Source organism: Clinocottus analis, unplaced genomic scaffold (genome assembly GCF_023055335.1).
Source record: "Clinocottus analis isolate CAN_PGR_092001 unplaced genomic scaffold, fCliAna1.0.p SCAF_3, whole genome shotgun sequence".
Classification (NCBI taxonomy): domain Eukaryota; kingdom Metazoa; phylum Chordata; class Actinopteri; order Perciformes; family Cottidae; genus Clinocottus; species Clinocottus analis.
The window spans coordinates 20689201-20701214 of NW_027176042.1; the positions used below are offsets into that span (position 1 = coordinate 20689201).

Sequence of the window (12014 nt, forward strand, 5' to 3'; positions counted from 1 at the left end):
CGTCCTCGTCTACGTCCTCATCCTCGTCTTCGTCCTCGTCTTCATCCTCGTCTTTATCCTCGTCCTCGGATTCGTCCTCGTCTTCGTCCTCATCCTCGTCTTCGTCCTCGTCTTCATCCTCGTCTTCATCCTCGTCTTCGTCCGGTAAAAGGGTTGAACTGTCACTTTACCCGTTCATGGTCAACGTCTAACTCCAACTATCTTGCGAGACTTTCGCAAATCGCGGGATCCCATCGTGACCATTTCTTGGTTGTAAAGTGACTCACTCTGAGCACAAATGCATCACGTATGTAATACATCTGAATATTTATGATAATCAAAATGTATTTCAATCAGATCAAAACACACTGAATTCAAACCACATCTTAAGCATCCGTGTGATTCCTGCCCCTGCAGTCCCCTGAAGCAGCAGACAAGATATTGGTCAGAATTGATCAGACAGACATGCTTTTTGACTACTTAACACTCCCTCGCTGTCACAATTACCCTAATTGCTTCATTGACGCTCTCCTCGCTCTCACACTACTTGAGCTTGGCATTTAAAGTCAGCGAGAAAAAGGAAGTGAAACCCAGGAGACTGTTGCAAAGGGTATTCCCTTTTACTTTAAACAAAGATATATTAAAGTGTATTTAAAATGGGGTGTTTAAAAAGGAAATACCAAAGCAAGTCTTTGCTAACTTACTAACATTTTCTACAATAATTAGTTATATTACAGCAAATATTTAAATGAACCACAAAGAAGATGCATCCAGCATTTTCGTCATCCCCGTTTTTTTTGTAGCCACGCTAATAACATATCAAATATATTTTCCGCCGTGTCTTTTTACCCCTTTATCAGGACACTCTCTGGATTCCCATTTTCCTCTCGCTGCGGGATCACAATTCATTTCAATCAATTATTAACACTCGAGTGTGACACGGGGCCGTCTCCGGGAAGCGTCCGCCGCGTGTATGTCTTGTCAGCGGCGCCTGGCGAAAGCTCGGCCGCGGCCCCGTACTCGCTGCTGCGCACGTCGTCTCGGCCGGAGGCGGGTTTTTTTTTCTTTCTTCTTCTCCGAGAGAGGATGGGTTCCCAGATCTCTTCATCATCTAAAAGCGTGCCAGGCGTGTGTGTAATGGTCTCTCTCATGCCTCGCTGCAGACTGTCGTCAGCCGGCGAAAGCTACGCACGGAATTGAACCGCGGTGGGTTAACATTGCTCCTCAACAATTTCCGACAGGTCCGGTGGCCTTTTCACAAACAAGACACCCAGACTGCGCACACACACACACACACACACACACACACGCAGGTTGAAGGCACTTCAGCACAAACACAAGCCCATGGACATGCACCACAAGTGCACTGACTGAGAGGGAAAACGCACAAGCAGAGCGTGTTTGTTTTTTTTCCTCCAGTTTCTCTCCGCTGTTTGGCATTTGTCCACTTCACTGTCAGACTGACGATCGCAAATAGGTCAAACCAAATTGCGGGTTGTCCGAGGCGTCTCGAAAAAAAAACAAAAAAACAAGCTTGTCTAAATAATTACTTACTCAATCATACTCCAGCAGCCGAAAGGTGAAACGCTGGGCTCTTTTCATGTTTGGAAAGGTTATGATGAGCCCGATTTTATGAACCAGATGTCACTGGAAAGAAAAAGAAAAAAAACGGCCCACAACAGGATTTCACTTCTCCCTCCTCCCCCCCGGTCGATCTGACGTTCCAGCGTCTTGACAATCGATCTGTGCCGCTCAGCCGAGCGGCTTGATAAGAAGTGCTCAGGCTTCCCGTAGGCAGCTGATTGCGCGTTGCGGACACTGCCACGGCCTTTTTTCCCCCCCGCCTGACACACCGACTATTACAGCAGCGATCTGTAAGCAGCTGTAATCACTTGTTTGGGTGTTGGTGTGGGTGTGATGAGGATGGAAAGTGCATAGCTACACCATGGAAGGCTGACGTAAAGCTTAAGAGATCAATACATCATCTTGTCCCATAATAAACCACTTTGACCATTTGCCTGTCAACAGATGTATTAGAGCAGCGTGCGTTGTGGACCTTTTATGATAAATTGCGCTCCGCAATCGGACGTTTGACTACTTACACACGTGCAGTAAACACATGGGATGGAATGATGTCGCCCATGTCCACATCATTGCATCCCATGTGTTTACTGTATGATAAAAACAGAATGCATGCGCTTTATAGGATTTTCTCTCTCTCTCCAGCGATCACGTAGTTCAGCGATCTGTGAATCCATGAGAATATGTGATGAAGCTCGTGTAGCTCAATAACAAATCAATACACTTTTTTTTTTTTTCACGGGCTGATCAGCGCATGCCGGAGAGCAACGCGGCTACAGGCGAGGCATCGACGTACTGTGAGCGATGCGATTTGCATTGAGTGGCGTGACATTTCTTAGTGGAAAAAAAAAATAGTTCAAAGTCGTACGGACGTGTCTTTTCTTTGCTTGGATTGGTCATCAAAGACTCAATGCAGGCTCGGATGGAGAGAAAAAACATTCTTCTGCAACTAATGATTTCATTCACATAACTACAGATTAATCTGACGATTATTGGACCCAATGGAATAATTGTTTTGTCCATATAATAGTAAGAAAAGCTCAGGAACTAGTGAAAAATACTGATCACATTTTGCCAGCAATCAACCCCAAAGAGATGTGAACCTATGAAAACATTATTTAACAACTGGACAATTCAGCCCAAAATTACAAATGACAAATTTGCCTCGGCGGGCTTTACAATCTGTCCATGTACGACGTCCATGTCCCGGGACCTCACATCGGATCTGGGAAAACTTCACCAAAAAATATAGAAAAAAACCTTTTACAGGAAAAAAAAAAAAGGGAAGAAACCTTCGTGAGAGCAACACGGGAGGATCCTTCTCCCCGAATGGACAGAAGCAAAAAGATGTCATGTGACCAGAATGAGCAACGTAACAGAGTTACAGCACATAGCATGAACACAACAGAAATGATTCATGTGAGTAGTATAAGCATGGACCACAATCCAGATAAACACCATCAATGTCACGACAAGAGGACAGACATTTTAAATGTTATCCTGTTGCTATGATTTGTTTTACATGTAGCTATTTGCATGAATACACACCTGAGTTAAACATAACTGGCCTAGTCGTTGTAATAATGTATTATAGACACAGAGCTAGTGTTAGGAAGTCCAACAGGTCATTATTGACTCTTTATCATCTACTATATTTCTGTGAAAACATCTCCTTTTTTAAAAAAAACTGTTTTGATTCAAGATTCTACATTTGACAAAACTTATAATACATCTTTACCCGATACTAATTCTTCCGGAATAGAGCTTTAACGCATCAGGATGTGACTCAGTGCAACATCCGTTAGCAGCAATTTTGCTAAGCGTGGACTTCCTGCCCACTGGCAGCTAACCGCTAACTAGCGCTGCTCCCGCTCATTTTAGCACAGATGGTTTTTCCTTTCACAATGTAGCAAAATCCGGGATCAGCAACTAGAAAGCATTAATGCCGATATTGCATAAGTTTACTGAATATTAGCCGATGGCGATGAGCAGCCAATCGATCGGGGCAGCGCCGGTAAAGATAACATAGTTTAGGCGCGTCTTACTCATGCGCCAGTAGCACAGGTGTCGTAGATGGACACGGTCCACCTGCTGTGGACCGAGGCAACTTTGGTCAATGTTGGAAAAATAATACTTTTCAGGCTTACAGATCACAGAATGTTGACATTAGGAGATGTTTCAGGTACCTTTAAAACACACTCCATATTTCATCCTGTGAATTTCCCCACTGCGGGACGAATAAAGGAATATCTAATCTAATCTAAAAAAGGATTATCTTATTTTTATCGTCGGAAGTCTCACGCAACAAAGGGACCGTGAATAGCATGCATGGTCTGAGGGCCTACGGGTTAATTCACTGTTGTGCATTTTTTGATTTGTTTCGCTTTCCGCATGTTTCCTCGTGTTAAGTTTGTGTGCATAGTTGCGTTTCTGTCCTAGAAGCTTTGTCTTGCCGTTACATGACTGAAGGCCGAGTGTTTTCAGTCGTACTGGTGGCAGAAGCAGCGAGTATTAAAAGAATTAACACACCTGCTGTTCGGAAGAAGCTCCCACAGAAAGACAATCGAGACTTGATCTCAAGGAAGATGAGGAGGCAGCCGGGTCGAGTAGAGCCAAACCTCCACTGCCCGCCTCTCGTCTTGAAGGGTTTGAACAAATTACCCGATTAAGGATCGTACTCGTGGTGTTGAGCGGCATTGTTCTAACAGTAAACAATATAATAATCTTCTTTATGAAAAATGAGGAATACTCAGTGTTACACTGTACGAACACTGAAAACGTTCCCAAAAAGGCAACGGATTACAAAAAAAACTATAAAACTAAAAGTCCTCTCTTATGCTGTGAAGTTGAAAATGCTAAATGAAAATAGCCGTTATGCTGCATGCAAGTGGGACAAACTGGGAGCGTGCACCACACGTAGCCGTTGTTTTATTAAGGTTAAAAACACGTCTCCTTTCATGTGATTGAGCTGCTTTTTTAATGTCTTCATTCTGTTTCATGTACTTTGTATTTTCATTTTTACTGGAGATTTTTTAATTATATTGCTGTCCTCCGTTTAATTCCTTTTTTTTTAATCTTGCGATCATATTTGTATTCATGTAAAGTACAGTGAATTGATCCTGTGTACATGTTGTACTTTAGCAAATACACTCGCTAACGCTATACTGACTGAAGGCCTTTGCACACGGCCCGTTTGTTATTTGTGAGTGAAAATAATTATTACGTTTAGTCCACAATGTTTATAAAACTAGTCAAACTATCGCTGCCAGGAAGGGTGTTGGAATATTTTTGATAATCGTAATTTTTCACTTCAAAACAAATCTCAAAGTTAAATTCAATGAAATAGAAATGTGACCATCAGTTACACGTTTTAAAATTCAAAATATTCTTTTCACAACTGATTGGAAGATATAAAAGTAGAAACTTTCTAATTATTTGTATGCGTGATTTGAATTATGTAACTTGCGATATCGCTTATTGATGTATTCAGTTATATACTTATTGATGTATTCAGTTATATACTAATTGATGTATTCAGTTATATACTAATTGATGTATTCAGTTATATACTTATTGATGTATTCAGTTATATACTTATTGATGTATTCAGTTATATACTTATTGATGTATTCAGTTATATACTTATTGATGTATTCAGTTATATACTTATTGATGTATTCAGTTATATACTTATTGATGTATTCAGTTATATACTTATTGATCTATTCAGTTATATACTTATTGATGTATTCAGTTATATACTTATTGATGTATTCAGTTATATACTTATTGATGTATTCAGTTATATACTTATTGATGTATTCAGTTATATACTTATTGATGTATTCAGTTATATACTTATTGATGTATTCAGTTATATACTTATTGATGTATTCAGTTATATACTTATTGATGTATTCAGTTATATACTTATTGATGTATTCAGTTATATACTTATTGATGTATTCAGTTATATACTTATTGATGTATTCAGTTATATACTTATTGATGTATTCAGTCATATTCTTGACTTGTCGGGTAGTTTTGAGGATACATGGGAAGTTTCCGCTCGTGAAATAACAACCTGTGTTATGAATATGCGTGCGCTATGTTTGTTTTTTTCTCAAAGATAATGTTCCCTCCAGGCAAGGAGCAGCGTGGCCGAGCGTCTGTCATGAGGATCAGCGGCATTGTGATTGGTCTTCTTTCATGTGGGCGTTCAGCATTCGCTGTAGTTTTACCAAACCAGATTGACGACGTCAGAAAGTTGATCTAAAAGTGATCTTCTGAGAGGATTTAAACTCTCCTAAAGCAATCAGCATGTGTCGAGTGTGACTTTTCACCAAATCAAGAGTTATCAGCAATTTCCCTGTTTGCTTTTTGTTACTTTCCAGTAAGGCATGTTTATTTGTAGAGCACATTTGAACAACAATATGTTTTAAAGTGCTTCACATAAAACCATTGAAAGCATCAAAACATAATGCAAGCCGCTAATAGCCAATACAAACAGTGTCACAATGTTTGGAGGTGTGTTTTGCACCTCACAGCGTAGTAGTGGCTAATGCTGCCGAGCTGTAACGTTTACACAACATCCAAGTTGGTATTTGACTGAAAAATGAATAATATTTCATTTATATTTACAGGCCATGCCACGTCATCTCATCAAAGTAAGTTAACCTTCCTCTTGTCTTAGCTTTCTGTTACCATCTCTTGGAATCGTTGGTTTTGACCCACGTCTTAAATCAGCTGTAAAATACACTAAAAACTACAAATCAACCTCAAGAATAAAAGGTTGTTTTGTTACCTAACTATTTAGAACACCTCTCTTAAATATTTAGTTTTTTCAGCAATAGAACTTCAATACAAACGCAAAATGAAAAGCAAAATTAAGTCAGAACACAAAATATAACAACCAATAAAGCAAATCTCATTTGTATAACTGGGTCGAGACCGACCCTAACAACATAAAGATCATCATTTCAAGCAGAGCATTTTATAATGTAGTGAAATAGAGGTTCAAGTCAAAAAGCCTTGATGCAATAAGCACATTTACGTGCTTCTTTTATGCATTTAAAAACCTAAAACGGGTCGATGCCGACACCAAAACAAGAGGATAAGGATGCCAGTAGCTGCTACTAAATGACTGTTTCATTCACCTATAAATCACAAAACAGATGTAAGATTATTGCTATGGAGAGATGAGATGACCTATATGGTGATAGAGGGTTTTGGTCATAATTCAGTGGTTTGGAACCAGGGAAGCATCTTACATTATAAATTAGGATTAGCTTTACATGGGTAACAATCGACTAGCATTAACGCCAACTCACTTCTGCCGTCCGGTGGTTTCGTAACATCCACACAGATCCACAACAATAGAATGAAAAACAGAATAAACATTGATGGATTCTGTGCAGTCAAAATGTGCTTTCTGTTGACATAAAGTTGAGCCAAAAGGGAAATACAGGCCGGTTTATCAGAAACATGCGTCTGTTGAATTGGAGTAATGTCCATATTACCAAACATGTAAATACGCAGCCTGTAAGACACACACTCGCACATATGTGGTCAAACCCGCCCACCCACACACGTACAGACAAACACGAGAGTGTCTGGCATGAAGGAAGCCGGCAGATGGTAAGAAGGTCTGGATTTGGATTGTGGATGGACGATTGTCAACTACTGAAGACACCGAAATGTCGTTATGTCTGATTTCCACGAAGAATCAGACGCGAGGATTTGGTGCGATGAGATCACAAGTAAGGAAAAATATGATTATAGAGTAAAACAATGTAATTATACAGTTACACACACAACATGCGGCACACAGAAATCCTACAGAGGAGGCCAAAACCTGCCACTGGTGATTTGTCTCTTTGACGGGAGGAAAACAAACAGATTGAAGAGAAATAAATCACCTATCACAAAGAATCACAACAAAAACACTCAGGGATTGTTCCTTTTTAAAAAAAAATCTAAATGGCGTACGGTCTTTTAACTTTGTGAAAACTCAGAGGCACGTTTGTCGTATAATTACAGTTGTTGTTATAAAGTGTCTGTCTTCTAAGTCACAATGAATCAACACTTCAAGCAGCGGAGTGGAAAATAAAGCCATTAATATGAAGACAATGTTATTTCGCAGAGTGCAAAAAGAGCAATCGGATTCACCCGTCACATCAAAGCAACATGGCTACTTTTCCCTAAATAAATATCCTATTCCTTACAGGTGTGCTGCACATACATAAGCAGATGTAATTGGCTGCATTAGAGCTATGCCAATATGTCCAGTTTAACTATATTGACACGTTGCAGATTATTTTGGTATCAATGTCAGCCGATAATCAGCAAGAAATTGTAGGACAAATGGCAAATTAAGATTGAGGTCATTTAGAAACGATGTGACTGTGACATAGTTTAGTTTCCTCACTATAGCGAGCGCTGACGAGTTGATTTTTTTCAACTATAAAATCATTTTGGAATCCTTTATTAATCGCACAGTGGGGAAATTATTCTCGGCATTTTACCCATCCTCAGTAATTAAGGAGCGTTGTGCGGCTGTGAAGCGCCCGGGGAGCAACTGGGGCTTCAGTGTCTTGCTCAAGGACTTCGACACGCGAACTATGGGGAGACCAGGGATGGAACCGGCTACCTTGTGGTTTTCCAGGAAGACTACTCGTGATCGCTCCCCGCATGAGCTACGGCCGCCCCTTGGTCACAATTCTTGAAAAGAAAAAAACAAACAGAGCAAAACTAAGGATTCTTCAAAAGGTGTTTCCTCTGGTGCACAACACTTTGATATTCTCATCCTTCCCGTGGAAAAGCAGTTTAATGGGACAATTAAGTGGAAAATCACGTTGCACAATGGAAACAAATACACAATATCAACCCGGAGGTTGACACAGGATATGTCGAATGCCATCAGGTCCATTATTTAATGAAGGATGAAGGATGCCTCAGTGTTATAAAAGAAGTAAACTTAAAAGTGTGCCTGGCTGACGATAAACTGTTGGAATCACTATTAGGCACAACGTGATTTCAATGACACTAACGATCTAATTTAACCTGAAATATGCGACTGAAACAGTGGTTTTCCATCCGCGGGTTTAGACCCATTCAAAGTGTAGTGAAATAAATCAGAGGGGTTAAATACTACCGCGACTACAAAACCAACACCGTTCATCTTTTCAGAACTTTAGTCCAATCTTTGCTTCGCCCAATCTTTTCTTTGGTTAATTAGACTTTTTCTAGACTCCCAAAAAAAACAACAACTGGTATGTAACTAGGGACTTGGGGGTCACACGAAGATATTGCTTCAATTTAAAGGGTCACAAGCCAAAAACATTGGAAACCACTAAGTTAAAAACAGGGACACGAATCAACACCCGGTACCAATATACAGTATGCTGCCCTGCACCTTCACAGGTCTACAGGGCCTGCAGAAAGTGGCTCTGCAGCATATCCATCCATCAAATCTGAGCCATTCTGTAAAAAGCTATTTTTTTAAGGGGGGGGGTGCGATTTAGGATTTGGTCAAATCAGTGAAAAAGAAACATTTCCACAAATTGCCCCTCTCATGTGTTGAGACAGACAGAGCCCTGCACTATAGGTGCAGGCAGTGTGTGCATGAGCCGAATGAAATGACGTGGATGAAGCCACGGAAAATTGGAAAAAGTATTACCTCCCTGAACTGAACGGGATTATTATCTGCAAGCTCACACATTGACTTACAGTACTCTGGCCAAGATGGCTCTCATTTCAAAATTACAAAGTAACAATGCCCTATAATATCTTTCCATTGGTGCTGCAGCTTTGCTGTCTGGAGCGACGTGGATGCGGTCCAGCTTTCTGTTAATTAAAGAATATAATATAATCTAGCTGTGCTTCAACTGACATCTGCGAGTAAATCTAACATAACCCAACCAATACGGAATATTTGAGGTAATTCATTAGGGATTAGACAAACGTTTTGGAATTATCGTCCGGTATTCATCTGTACGTGATGTATAAGCGAAAGATTATTGATAGACACACAAACACAGTAGCCCCTCACTTGTGGCTATCAAACACTTATAACACAAATATGTGTGAGGCAGGATATTTTACAGGGAAGAGTACAAACTTCAGTGTTTCCCCTAAGATTGCCTGAAAGAAACACAGAAAACATAATATTTACTAGATTTATTTCAGCTCATTGTGAAGAGTCTTTACTTTGGCTCAATTGTCCTCTCTCCTGTGTTTCAATGAGGGACAAACTTTGTGAGAACAGAGCGATGGCATTCACAACATAGCCAGTTCCCTAACTTGTCGGCCCTTGCTACCAGTAGGCTACGAGCTAGTCCGTTTCAATAAAGTTAGGCTGGAAAAACTTGCATGCAGGCTGAAATTCAATAGCGGTGTTCAACCGGAAGATGAAGTGCCGTAAAACCAAGTAAGAGTAGAACAGTTGTCAGTAAAAGGAAGGGCTGCTAGCTGCTAGGCTAATTCAAGCAGTGTAAAACGCAATAGGCTTAAGCTAGCTGTGACTCGCATGTTTTGTAGCGATAGGTATGGCCCACTTTTCTAATTGTGCCTGCTTAATGCCGCGTGCTGGACTGATTAGCAGGTTAAGTTGCTGTACTTTGCGACGCCGACACACAGCTCTTGTCCTCCATGTTGTGAAACATTGGGTTGACATTGCAGAAGTCTTGCATCGCATGCCAAGCGCTCTGTCACTGTATCCTAAGAGGGACGACACTCTGCTCGATAAACTATGTGATGGCACCGTTTCCAAATTACTCAAGCAGCACTTTCCATATTAGTTCCTTTAAAAATCCATATCCGCGTAAATCAAACTGCATATGAACGGATACAGACATATCTGCTACAGTCTCCCATTGGCCAATTAAATAGGCCCAATATTGCATGACTCCATTGTGCACATTTGTCACTGAACTACATAGTACATGGCAAATTGCTCTCACTAACAATTATGATGAACATTCAACTTATTACTTTCTTGTATGAAATTAAAGCGCGTGTACTGTCGAGTAAGGAAGCAGTCTTTAATGGCTCCATAGAGAAGCAATGGGTGTGAACAACCGCATTGTGACTGGCCATCTGAGTGGGTTTGCTTGAAGTGAGATGCCTCCATGGGCTGATACTAGTTTATCTTGATTTAGCCGTCATTCCCCCAAATGAGCTGCTAAATCAATTGTGACACGGGGCAGTCGTTCCACTGTGTCGCGAGAAGGTTTATAGGGGTATAAAAATGGGAACAAGGCCAGACGAAGCATGAAATTTCATGACATGAAACCATTTTTTCTTGTTTTAAGAATGCGCCATACACAATGAGGGTGAAATTAAAACAATGGATAATACATGATTGGACCTATATTATTTATCAGGCTTATCCAGAGTCACTACAAGTTTGGGCAACCAAGCAGTGATGAAATGCAAGAAACAGGACCACTCGTTTTTCAACCAAGCAGTGATGAAATGGTGTAAAAAATAAATAAAAAGGAATAAGCTTCATATAAAATAAGGCCGTTTGTGCTAAATTTTAGGGAATGTCAATCTTTAAATTCCCGTTTACATAGAGAAGAAAATGGAAAATAAAACACAATTCTTAAGCAAGATTAACACCCAATTCTTCAAGTGGATTATATTATTTTTTACCTCTAATCTAATTCTGTCTGAGAAAAAAAGCATGCATTTAAATTAATACATTTGATTACGTTTTCCCATAGAAGAGCTCTGCTCGTGGGATTGCGTCACACAAGTCCAGCGGCTAAAAGATCAAATGCAACTCAAATTAAATGCTCTGAAAAGCTGACAAAAGGAGGAGATGGGTTTCACCAGGGTCGGGTTGGGTCCAATGATTCTGTGCAAATCAGCAGAACCGACGTGCCATTATAATGACATGTTCGGGGAAATTAAAAAAAGTAGCCTACATCCGCAACCTGAGCCGACAGCGTCGCGGCGCCAGACTCAGCTGGTATTGCAACGCGCAATACGACAACGTAATTAATATTGATTCATATATTATATTGTTGATGAACAGACTAATCGAGCCACTGGTGCCCGACAGGCCGAGCACAATTCACTGCAGAAAATTTGAGTCGAGGTTGGGGAGGAGGAGCACGGCACATGTTGTGTTTGTTTGCTCTCGCCGTGTGTGCGTAGCAGTGCAGTGTGTAGAGTTTAGGCCATTTGTTGATGAATCGATGCTACACATCACGACCCAAGCCATGTTCTCATGTCTCGCTTGTAGGGATCTGCATGTTAAGTAGACTCGCAGACTAAACGCCTCCTCTGACCGAGACAGTGTTTTCTCCTAATAGACGGGATTGGCCAGCAAGCTTCGCCTGAGGTTTTTTGAACGAAGCTTCCGAGGTCTGTGGTACCCGTTATCGGCGTTTCAGTCCCCAGCTCCTCCAGTCCGCGTGTCAAATGGTCCTTGGGCAAGATACTGAACC

The 12014-nt window shown here is 40.7% G+C and overlaps 1 protein-coding gene across 1 annotated transcript in view; it reads right to left on the minus strand.

Annotated features, from left to right (window-relative positions):
- Nucleotides 1-12014, minus strand: part of LOC137795910 (metabotropic glutamate receptor 4-like) — a 152272-nt gene that overhangs the window by 102161 nt on the left and 38097 nt on the right. The window lies entirely within an intron of this gene.